The 12,556-nt window shown below is 39.0% G+C and overlaps 1 protein-coding gene across 3 annotated transcripts in view; it reads left to right on the forward strand.

Moving 5' to 3' along the window:
* NCKAP5 (NCK associated protein 5) overlaps nt 1-12,556 on the forward strand; it is a 998,748-nt gene that overhangs the window by 499,249 nt on the left and 486,943 nt on the right. The window contains exon 1 of one of the 3 annotated variants that reach the window (XM_058434311.1): nt 10,894-11,031. The exons of 1 other annotated variant lie outside the window; for it this stretch is intronic. The gene's annotated coding sequence lies outside the window, so the exon portion shown is untranslated. Of the gene's footprint in view, nt 1-10,893; nt 11,032-12,556 lie in introns of those variants that run through there. One more of the 3 variants, XM_058434312.1, reaches the window with a different exon arrangement.

Consider the following 12,556-nt stretch of genomic DNA (forward strand, 5'->3'; position numbering starts at 1 on the left):
AAAAAAAAAAAAAAGATATGATAAATCTGGGTTGTAGCCTCCAGTAAGTGGCAGGATTTGCGATGCAGAAATATTGGGGTCATTCAGGAGTGAATATAATTTAGCAATCAATGAAGGGTTAAGACACAAAATGTGGGAGTCTAACTGGGCTCCTCTGTTTGGAGTGTTAGGGTTGTTTTGTTGTCCGTGTTTATTTCTCAGGCCTCTATAACCCTCAGCCTGTTAGAATTTATTTAGGAAGCAGCATAGTACATTATCAACACATAATTTTGTTTGCTTTGCTTTGGAATTTATTTAAGTATAGATATTTTACACCATTTGTAAGGTTATCTACATTTTTGGCTTAATGATAAATAAGTATATAGTTGGGCCTCAAGTCATTATTTCTAGTCAACAAAAGTGTTTTCAAAGTGTCCAGAGTCTCCATAGGACTTACTGAAATGTGATGGAAGATACTTTTAATGTTGTAGATTTGACCTCACTAAAAATCAAGATGTCAAATAGACATTTTATCATTATTAACTTGTTCCCCAGAAGAATTCTGTTAGCAATAGTTTTCCAAAGCAGCATTTAGCTCTCTATTCCCTATATCCATGTATATATTTATAGGAAGGGCTTATTTTTAAGAGATCCAGCCCTCTAAAGTCCATTTCTTTTTCTCTTCTCTGGTTGCTGCATCTCGGTTGTGGATCTCTTTACCACTTAGTCTTGGCTGCAGAATATGAGAACTATGGCGAATCTATTGTTGTCTGGTTCACTTGTTAGTGGTATTGTGTTGACATATATTTCTGGAGCTGGGAAAGGAAGAAGCTAAGCGCCTTTTCTCCTTTGAGATGATTTTATTATTGATTCATGCTTTCCACCAGAAGAGGGAGCCACTTTCATTTAAAATAGCATCCATAATCCTGGTTGAATTCTTTCTTTTCTTGGCAAGTTGAATGCATGTGACATAGTGCTCTGGGCATGATGGAACCAGACCTCTCTCTTGGGTGAGAGAGAGAGACCACCTCAGAGACTGCCACCGGAGGCCAATGGCATGAGGATGCATTCAGCCCTGTAATAAAGAGATTTGTCCTAATGCTTTTTTCTATTAAAACAACAAAACAACAAACAAAAAAACATGCTTATTCTCTGAAGATCACATTTCTACTCACATTGGGGATCACATTTCTGCTGGATTAAAAAGATTGGATCTTTAATTAAGCATGTAATGGCCTACTTCTCTTTGTCATTCCACAAAAACAACTGTCTCCTTTTTTGGGTTTGATGTCACAGTATGAAAAACAGGTTGTTGCCTTTTATTATAACTTGAGATGCCTTCAAAAGCACCCTGCCTCAAAATGCTCCCTTTATCTCTCTACTGACCTGCTTAAATGTCTAGAATTCTAGCGTGATAAAGTAATTCATTTAGATTATTACATTTTGCTTCAGATAGTCTCTTAAAAATTGTCAGTATCGCCAGTATGGTAATATATTAATCTATCAGGAGCTGTGTATGTATACTAGATCAGTTTATTAGACTTAGCAAGCTTGTCACCTGAGTAAACCAGGAGAGGATTGTGTTTTAAAGAGGACTGGAGACAAGTTATTGCTGGGGCATGCTCGGGAGGGTAGATCTGCATGTAGGCTATGCTGATAAATGTCTCAGGGCCAAAAAGAAAGCTTAAGTGAAATGGGACATCCACAAGGACAATATGGAATGAAATGTAGAAAAGAAGAAGCCATGGCTTTGGAATAGTCACCTCCATCACCATTGCTTTGAATGGAGTCTTGTCAATAGCCTCAACAAAATAGGCTATGTATGTTCCTGTTGTTACAGGGCAGAATGACATTTCTCTTTAGAGAGAACACTAGCTATTTCTTCTTCATCTTTGCTTCCTATGGCAAAAGTACAAACACAGTGTGGAATAAAGAAAGGCACAGAGGTAGAGATGATTCTGCAAGGCATGGGACAGATTACTTCGTTATAGTCATTGCAGAATTCTTTGGGAACTCAAAATGATAGAAACCATAGTATACTATGGATAATGATGACAAAGCCTTATATTCATGACACACCATTTCTGCACAGCGTCTGCACAAGCTTTTTACAACCCAGAGAAGTAGCTGTGGTTATTAACACCCAGTTGCACTAGTTCAGAGAGGTTAAATAACTTGCCCAAGTCCCACAGCTAGGAAGATGCAGAGCTGGTTTTTGAGTTCTATCTGCCCCTACTGTGCCCCTACCCACATTCCCAGCCATTGCACAATCTTGCCTTCCATCCTTACAAGAAGCCCCAAAGGCAATGAAATTAAACATTTCCTCTAATATCATCTCTTTTAAAATGCCCGTCCTTCTGGCCATTTGAAAGAGAATTGCTTTTGTATCAATCACTGAGAATTATAAAATATAATATGCCAATAATAAAATTATTTCTTAAAACATCATCCAAGGTAAGCATTTCAGTGTTCTGAAAGTCAGGGTCTGATGATTGCAGGCTCTTTGTATTGTAAGTTGGGAATATAGTGCAACTTCTGTGTCTATTGGTCTGTTTGTTTATTGCTTTACAGATGTTCCTAAGTGGCATAGGGATGCCTTATGCTTATGTAACCCCTTTAATGCCTTACTGTGGCAGCCACGTCAAAGTATTTGCTATCACCTCAAAAGTGCCAGGGTCATTTCATATCAGATCAGTTCTTCAACTGTGCAAAAGCAATTGTATTTTCTAACTGAAAACAGATGGATTGCTACTGCTTTGCTTAGCACTCTTGTGGGGAGTTGGCCTCGTGTGTGCAGGTGTGGGCTCACCGCACACACTAATAACTGTGAGTGGGAGCCACTTTAATGTAAAAGCATCAGGCTCAGCAGTCTTGATAAACTCTCCTCAGAAGTCCCTGCAGGCAGCAAGTGGAGTCTGAATGCTTATGGCAGCAGTCCTGGGTTAATATTGTCACAAAAAGGGAAGCTCTGGATAACCACTGATAAAAGATGGCAGAGACGCTCTGCGAGAGGAGAAGATATATGACAAACCATCTAGCTGTTATGTCGGTAAAGCTCCACCATCCCCTGGGTGAGCTGTCTTGAAAGGGAAACAGATGCACTGCTTCGTCTGTGCAATTGGACCTAATTGGGAAAGAAAAGATTTCCGTCTTGATTAGTGGAAGGGAGATTTACTGTAGCACATCTCATTGGAGGTTTCAAGATCGAGGTGGTGGAATTCTAGAATGGAATGGCAAATAGTGACAGCATTTGATATGTTGCTCTCCCATTTACTGCAGTGTACTTTGGCATTTTAAGGTCAGGATAGTTAGACAAGATTGCTGAGAGTTGTTTGGAAGTCTTTTTCCCACTTTATGATGTTTATTGTATACATTTACTGCTGCTGACAGATGCTGGTGTATTTTTCCTGTATAGTCCCCCTTATGCTGAAATACTTGGTTCAAGCCTGGTTGGTACAACTTTATAAGGACAGTGATGCAGAACAGAGAGGAGAATGACTAGCATGTCCCCTGGGTCCCAGGGCTGTCCAGCAAGAGGGGCAGCCTGTCCATTTGGGATACAGCATTTAGAAGGTGGAAATGCTGTCTGTGGTTCAAAGAGGAAGCTCAGTAAACTCTTCTACCACACAGTGAGGAATCCACTCTTTATTTGAGAAGTACTTTGAGTCTCCTGGCTCTGAAGTCTGTGCCATTAACATAAAGAACAAATGTGACCTTATAGAAATGGGTAAAAAATGGATTGAAGTGAATTTTAAATATGGAAATTGAAAATGTATGTATTCTATCTGAAATATTTTCTCTCAGGATGAAAGGAGGAGGAGCTGTTTTGGGGTCTTAGCTTCTGGTGTCAAAGTTCTTAGGAATGAATGAGTTTGCAGCAAATTGAACTCAGTGACTCTCTACTGACTCGAACGAGGAAGTGGGCCCTCCAGAAAGTCACGCAGGCAAAGCGGAAGGGAGCCGGATACTGGGAAGGACAGTTTTAATGACTCCACACTGTAATAGATCTCTTCCATTTACCAAGTAACCTGTTTGGTTTTGGGAGTCTGTATAATGAAAGGAACCCCAGAAACAGTGTGGACACCTCTGTCAGGAATGAGCAGGAAATAGTCCCTTAGGGAAAGTGCTGGTTGGGGGCTTTATATATGGCCATATGCTACTGTTCCAGAAAGTGAGATTCAGGCAACATCTGTGGTCAAAAAAAAAATTGTTATCAGTTGAAATTCACTCTTAGAAAGTAGGCGAAATTGTTAAGTCAAGGAATGTGGATTCGTAAGTTAGTGATTAAGTGCATGGGCTCAAGAGCCAGGCTGTCTGAGTTGGAATCCCAGCTCTGGCATTGTGACTTTGAACACATTCCTTGACCTCTTTAGGCCTGCATTTTCTAATCTGGAGAGTAGGAATAATAATTTCAGCCTGTTCTAGGGCCATTGTAAGGATTAAAAGAGTTATCATATAAAACGCTTAAAATAGTACCTTGCAAACAGTAAAAACACACTTAAAATTAGCTATTAATATTGTGTTATCACTGTTATGATGGTAATGTTATAGCATTGAAGCTGGCTTAATGAATTGATCATATCTATATACTTGCAGGGGAATAATTGGATGGAGAGGGGGGAAGCAGGAATCTGTAGTGGTAAGACAATTTCTTCCCATGGAAGTAAAAAGAAAATTCTTTTATAGAAAATGGAATTTTCAACCTTTAGAGATCATGTGATCAAATGACATTTTACTAATAAACTGAGGCTCAGTTACTTGACTTGCACAAGGTGGCATGGCTAGTTCATGTCAAAGCTGGAACTAGAAGCTAATCCGTGTTCTACGCTTTGATCCAGGGTATCATGGTGCAGAGTTGAAAGAACAGTTGATTTGGAATCAGGAGACCAGGGTTCATTGCTTCACTTCATTATATACTACTCCAAGCAGATCTCTTAACCTGGAAAATGATGCTCTAAAATTTCCACAAGATAATGAAACTTTCTTTCCTATCTACCATGTATGGTAGGGGGATCAAATATGTTAATATTAATATGATTTGTGAACTAAAGAACTTTGTGAACGTAAGCTTTTATTATTGTTTCATCATACACCGGGAAGTAGTTTAGAAATGACTTATACTGGGATTATTCTTAACGATGGCAAGGATATTATTTACTCCAGTGATTTATCTTAGTTATTAAATAATAGCTAAATCATTATGCCGCCTTCAACCCTGAGTGATACTAAGATGAGTAAGCCAAGTGGGTTAGATTTCTCTGGGTTGTAACCTGTCATGCTGACACTAAGTGTTGTCACTTAAACTTTTTATTTTCACCAAAGGGCTTCAATCCCATCACATGATACCTCTTTTGCTCTTAGGTAAGTGGATTCTTGAGGGAAGCTGAAGTTGTAGGGGATTTTATTTTATTTTTTTATTACAGACCACAACCTGTTAATCTTAAAACCTGAAAGTTGCTGGAGCCACAGGAAAGCATTTGAGCTGAAATGCTTAATTTGCTTATGATTCAAGTTAGTGGTACTTAATTCTAAGATATTAGTAGGTAATCCTGTCATCTAGAATGTAGCCTGCTGATCAGAAACCAGCTCAGACGGCAGATCTGTGAGGTTGACTGCCAGAGACTACAAAAAGAAAAAATGTGCTTTAAGTCACAAGCTCAAGAAATGTCAGCCTGCTAAAACCAGATTTCAAGTTTGAAGGCTTTTTGGTAGCTGTAGTTCAGTTTTTCAGTTTATGTGTGTGATGAATTTTAAAGACAGTCCAAGACTGTGCTGAAATGAAAGACATTGTATGGCTTGGGTAATGTGAACTATTCTGTAAACTTAAGAATTTTAAAGATAAAAGTGATTAAGATGAAATAGGAATGAAACATTCTTCATCATTTGTGTGTGTATGTGTTTAAATTTAAGGTAGGAAAAGCCAGCCTAAGGCAATAATGCAAAAGACATAGGGAAAAGTTACATAGAGACCTTTATCTTCACACTATTCGGAGGGACAAAGAACAAGTAATACAAATGACTAAACCCCAAAACAGTAATTAAATAAAAGATGTTTTAACCACGCTATGGAATATAACGCATCCATTTAAATGTTTGTGAAGACTATATTACAACATGATAAAGTTATTCATGATATAATAATCAGCAAGATATAAAATTGTATGTAAATTATGATTGCATCTCTGTAAAGTATGAACCAGGCAGAATGACTCACGTGAAGTATGCTACATTGAAGTAATGGTTTTACTGTTTATTGTTTTATCTTCTCAAATTTCAGGGTTCCTTCTCTGTGGAATGTTTCTCTCCCAATGAGTGACTCCTTTTCATCCTTCTGTTCTCTGTAGCTGTTTCCTTCTCTGATGGACCTCACCCCATTCCTTCCACTGCAGGGCCCTATGTGATACTGCCAGAGGATGTTCTTCAGTTTTTCTGGCAGTCCCTGAAAACAAAGACCACATACCTTTCATCCCCACTGTTGGTAATGCACCAAACATGGAACCCAGTGTAGAGCAGGCACTCAGACATTGGTTGACTAGTGGAATGCTAATGGAATTAACCAAAAAATAATATAATCTTTGCATAAACTGATCTGAGAAGTTGATGATGAAATCAGCTTAGTTGATTATAGTGAAACATCTTCCTTTTATGAGAACAAAAGGCTTAGGATTTCTACCAGGGGATCTAAGGGGCCAATTAGTAGTCAGAAAATGCCTTGGGTATCTGATACCAAAGATGGCAGGTGATCTTAAAGGCAGGACCCTTGCATGCTCATAACACAAGAGAAGCATCTGTGTGTCACAGCGCAAAGCTTACACCCATCACTGTCTCTGTTGTCACCACTGGGCACCCTGCTTGTTCTATCACCCCACCTTTTGATTTTCTGCAGTTCCTTTCATCTGAGAAAGTCAGTCTGCTTCTGTGCTTTCCTCTTTTGAGACATGCAACTGTAGCTCATGCATTTTCACTACTAGATGGTTTTACATTGCATGGATGTACCACAATTTAGCCATTTCCCTAGTAGAAATTTGGATTGCTTCTACAAACAATACCGAATATGACTTTTAAAAGATTTCCTTAAAACTCTTATATAGGAGTTTCTTGAAGGTACCCAGGAGGAGAAAAGCTGGGTTACAGGCTGTGAGCATCTTGAACCTGAACTGTATCACATAATGCCAAATTGCTTTCCAAAGGGATTGTACAGTGTGCAGTCCCACCAGCAGTGTTTGAGAGTTACTTTTGCTTTTGTCAGGGTTTATCTCCCTGGACACTATTGACATTTTGGGCCAGATAGTTCTGTGTTGGGGTAGTAGGCTCCGTCTGTGCATTGATGGATGTTCATTGGCACTCTGGCCTCTACCTTGCAGATGGCAGTAACCTCCTCCCCATCCCCAGCTGTGACACCCGAAAGTTTCAAGACATGGCCAAATGTCACCTAGAAGAGGGGAGACAAAATCATCCTCATTTGAGAACCACTGTTCTTTCTTTGCCAACACTTGGTGTTACCTAGTCTGTCTTCATACCTGTTAACAGCACAAAGCCAGGCATGTTGATACAGACGTCCTGTGCCTTGGATGAGGGATCTCTTCAGGCATCCAAATACAGCTTATTGCTTTATATTAAAATATTTTCCCAAGATTCTCTTCTAAAACACATTATTTCATTTCCAATCTTCAGGGGTCTCCTAAGTTTTCATATGGAAAGATCCATGGAAAGTAGAGATTCCCGAGAGACTGAAGGATAGGGGTTTAAGAACCTGGATAGCCAGGCTGGAGTGTGGTCATTTAAACAGGCTGGAATCCCAAAGCTACAAGAGAAGTGGCAAGAACATGGACTTGATTTGGAGTAGGAATGGTGAAAGACAAGATGCAGAGCAGGTTCTCATCAAACAATCTTTAAACCCTCATAAAAAGCTATGGTTTATACAATTGTTTTATGAGGTGTAACAACAAGACTACATAATAATAAATAAGATTTGTTTAGTGCTCTGTAATTCATTTTAGGGACTCTTCGACAAAAACAAAGGGAAGCAAATGAGGTACCCAGGAGTGAACAACGTTGCCAAGACCCACAGCTAGAAAGAGTCAAAACCAGGATTCAAACACAGCTCTCGCTCCAGACCTCGTTTTTACCTTCTATCATCTTTCCTCTTCCTGTGACTGCAATCCATATTTGAATATCAAAACAAAAGCAGCAGTTTGGATAAATAACTTTTTATACTACTTGGCACCATAGTTGTTTTTTTTCTTTTTTGTGTGTGGATGGACAACCACAGATTGTTGAAAGCATCAATTTATACATTATGAAAAAATATCCTGCATTTGTATAGCATGGACCGTACAAGGTGAACTGTTTGAAAATTGACTTCTCGCCTGTGGGCTTGGAATTATTCTCTCATTGTTTGCTGCATCTCACTTCCTTTATATCGTCTGTTTTCTTAGGCCTTGCTGTGCTTAAAGGAGGAGTTCAATTGATGCTTGCTTTGTTCCGTTGAGATATGCCCATATTTAAGATATCTACGTTTTGAGAATCCACATTTGCAAAACAGACAAATTGTTTAGTGTAGATGTACAAGAAAAGGTTCTTACCTAGTTATAGGACTGGCTCCAAATAACAGGAATCTTTGAATTGGAATTCATCTCATACAATTACTACTTGACCTAGAAACTAAAAGTTGAAGTTCAGGTGTGAGGATATTTGAGAAGTGAAAATAAAAATTCCTTTGAAATGAGAATAGAAGTCAATGGGAACATGGAAAAAGTTTAAACAAACAACAATAAAACTAAGCTCTGTTCTTCACTGCACCTTTACAAGAACACACAGGTAAATACCATCTCAGCATCTCTGAATTATGAAATTCCTCAGGCAGAAGTTACGCATTTTTGAGTTCCAATGCCAGAAGGTTTTTATTCTGAAATTTTACTCCAGCAAAAATATAAAGCTGTCCTGACTTGGTGCTGATAACAACAGTCAGTACTAAGTAGATGTAATAACGTTTTCTGAGATGTCTGGGAACTCTGGACAAGTTAAATATTCATCTCCCCTCTTCTATGGGCCTCTATACTTGCCTGTTGCAGCTCAGGAACAGGAAAGCTTAGATTCCAATGACATCAACAGAGATTTGAGCCTGCGATAAATGGGCTTCATGCCCTGTATCTGTACGTGTAGAGGCAATCAAGCTAAAGCACAAGAAGCAGCTGTGATCTGAGAACACCAGTGTGTATGGGGCCTTCGGGACCAATCACATAGGCAGAGACACAACAACAGGAATGCTGGGATATTTTTATTTGGAATGATAGCCCTTTAATTCCTCTGGAGGTAGTCAAAGTACTGTTTGGGGTGTTTTCTTTTTTTTGCTGTGAGTTCCTTGAAACTTAATCTTTCATCTTTTTAAACGTATAAAGGTAGGGCATTTTAGAATGTTTCCCCCGTTTGCTGACATGCAACTGAATATCGGAGTTTCCTTGGGCAGTTCTCTTTTATACTTCTCCTTTTTTGGAGGTGAAAGCATCATCCTAGTTCTCTAGTGCCATCTTTATGTCGCTGAACCTTCACAGTAATGCATTTTCTCACATGGAAAAAAATAACATATGACTGTTTGGGGATCTTACTCTTGAAAAGCACTTTGTTTACAAACACACAGTTATTTTAACTGCAGAAAGTAATTTAAGAGTAGCCACAAGTGTCTTTGAAAGCTCTCAATTTCCTGGCTTGTCTTCTTATAAGACTATATTGGTGAGATGTAAAGACTTGAACATTTCCTAAATTACAAAAAACAAAAACAAAAAACAACATTGCATCAAGAAGTCAATTAAATTTTTCCTTAAGAGTAAAAATGGATCATAGAATGTGAAGGTTGATCCAAGCAATAGGTGACAGTCTCAAGGGTGTTCATGAAAGAATTTAGGGCTTCTGTAGATTACATTGATTTTTTTTCCTCTTATAGTAACACTCTATATTTACAGGGATGAATAAATGTTCAACTTATTTTTTCAAAAACAAATACGTTGCTGCAGCTTAAAGTATGTATTTATACTTCTACTTTCCATAGAGCAATCCCTTTTCAACTTAAGATGCTGTAACTCTTGTAAATGTGGGTACAGTACTTTTTAAATTCAAAATGTTTTTCCACACAGATCTTTAATCTCTAGCACAGTGCTTTGTGTGAATTTTAAATGTAGTAATTAAATGATTTCTTTTAGAAAAGTCTTTGCAAACGCTACTCCTTGGATGTGATAAAAATTATCTAAAACTTAAAAAATATCTCTTCTTGGCCTTTTGCCTATTTGTGTAGAACGTCCTTTTTGCAAAGGCTTGTGGTATAGTTGTGAAAAACACATGCTTTTGAAAGTAGTGAGTGCCTAATTATAGGTTCTGTATATGAACTATACAAGAGGGCACAAAAAAGGCCATGAATGATTAAGTGCAGAACTGCTTTAAGTAGTTCCTTGGAGATAGGAGGAATTAGGTGAAGCCCCTTGACTCTAAACTTAAGGTTTCAAGGGATTTCTAGAAAAAATTTAAAAACTCTGTACTTTCTCCCTGGTTGTAGATCCCTAATACAGGAGATCCTGTATGGAAGAAGATCTTATATAGGAGAAGATGTCTTTGTGTACAGTTCTGGGCCCTATATACCTCATGTCTTTCTGGCATAAAAGAATAAAATAAACCTTCCTTGGACAGGCCTGAGCTTTGAGGATGCCATTACCTTGAAAGGTGAATCTCAATTGAGAGTTTCTAAAGCTTAATTTTAAAAATGGTTACATCTTGAAAATTTCACATGAGAAATTCACAGGCTGGGAGAAAGCATGACCACCTAAGGGTTGCAGGGCTAAGTGTTGTGCTCACACATAATACTGACATCACAATGCTAGGTGGTGCCTCTCCAGTTTTGGCTGGAAGGCTGACTTAGCATCAACAGTAGGGAGCTATGTGGGTACCCAGACGTATTTGCCAAAGTGATTGACACACTGAAGAGCAACCTATATGCTTAAATTAAAATCTGGGCTAGAGGTGTATTTCTATGGGACAAAGCCTTGAATGCACTGTTTTTAGGTACGTAACATCTGAATATATTTTTAGATGGACTAATTTTCAATAAACATATATAGAGTTCATGCTGGCTGTAGAACACTGATTTTGGTGCAGCATGATTAAGACGAGTCATTCATCTTGGCTCCAGTCTCATAGAAGAGCAGTCTCCAAACTTTTTGGCACCAGGGACCAGTTTTGTGGAAGACAATTTTTCCATGGGCTGGGGGGTGGAGGTTGGAGAGATGGTTTCAGGATGAAATTGTTTCACCTCAGATCATCAGGAATTAGATTATCATAAGGAGGGTGCAACCTAGATTCCTCACATGTGCAGTTCACAATAGGGTTTGCACTCCTATGAGAATCTAATGTGGCTGCTGATCTGACAGGAGGCAGAGCTCAGGTGGTAATGCTTGCTCTTGGCTGGGTGCGCACCTCCTGCTGTGCAGCCCCATTCTTAACAGGCCACAGACTGCTACTGGTCTGCAGCCTGGGGTCTGGGGACACCTGTCACAGAGGATATCAGTTCAGTGATTACTAAATAGTTTGTTAAGCATAAGACAGTTTACTACTAATATAACCTGTAAAGTAGAAGAGTCTCCCTAGAAATAGATTATCATCTAGATTTTTTCCAAAGGAGAAAACTCTGGGACTAATCCTCGGAACTGGGTATGGAAAGTTCTAGGAGAAGAAAAGGGTAGTAAGTAGCAGGAATGATGAGTAAATTGTGCACCTAAAAGGGCCAGTCTGTCCACATTGGAGGGTAAATTACTGGCTGAAGAGCTGTTGATGCTGGTCAGAGTTGCTATATTATATATTTAGCTTTCAAACCTTATTTTAGCCATTGTTATGGGTTGGACTGTAAATCCCAAAATTTATTTGTTCTCCAGTACCTCAGAATGTGACCTGGGAGTTCTCTGAATCTTTTGTGATCCTAAGGGCTGCCTGATTCATGAATTGTTCTTTGCTCAAATAAACTCTGCTAAATTTAAAAAAAAAAAAGAAGAAGAATGTGACCTTATTGGGAAATAGAGTCTTTGGAGATGTAATTTATTAAGATGAAGTCATCTTGGAGACTGGAATAGGGTGAACCCTATAAATGTACGAGGAGAATGTCCTGTGAAGATTGGAGTCATGCTGCTAAGCTCAGGAACCCACCAGAAGCTAGGAGGGAGGCCTGGAGCCAATCCTTCCCTACTGCCTTCAGGGATCCCTGAAGGTGGTCTGCTGATACCTTAATTTCAGACTTCTGGCCTCCAGGACTGTGAGAGAATACATTTCTATTGTTCTAAGTCACCCAGTTTGTGTTACTTTGTTACAGCAGCCTTAGAAAACTAATACAGACATTGAATCTTTGTTCAAATTGCTATGTAAAAGCTATTAGAGTGGAGGTACTCTGATTGAAGACCAGATGCGGGAAGATGGGGAGAGGGACTACATATCCCCATCATGTGTACAACAGTTCCCTTCCTTTTGCTCCCCTTCATACTTCAGCCTAGAGTGACCCCTGAGAACATTTTTCAAGCCACTGTTTAATTTAGGAGGCTCA

The sequence above is a fragment of the Hylobates moloch genome, unplaced genomic scaffold (genome assembly GCF_009828535.3).
Source record: "Hylobates moloch isolate HMO894 unplaced genomic scaffold, HMol_V3 SCAFFOLD_24, whole genome shotgun sequence".
NCBI classification, from domain to species: Eukaryota; Metazoa; Chordata; class Mammalia; order Primates; family Hylobatidae; genus Hylobates; species Hylobates moloch.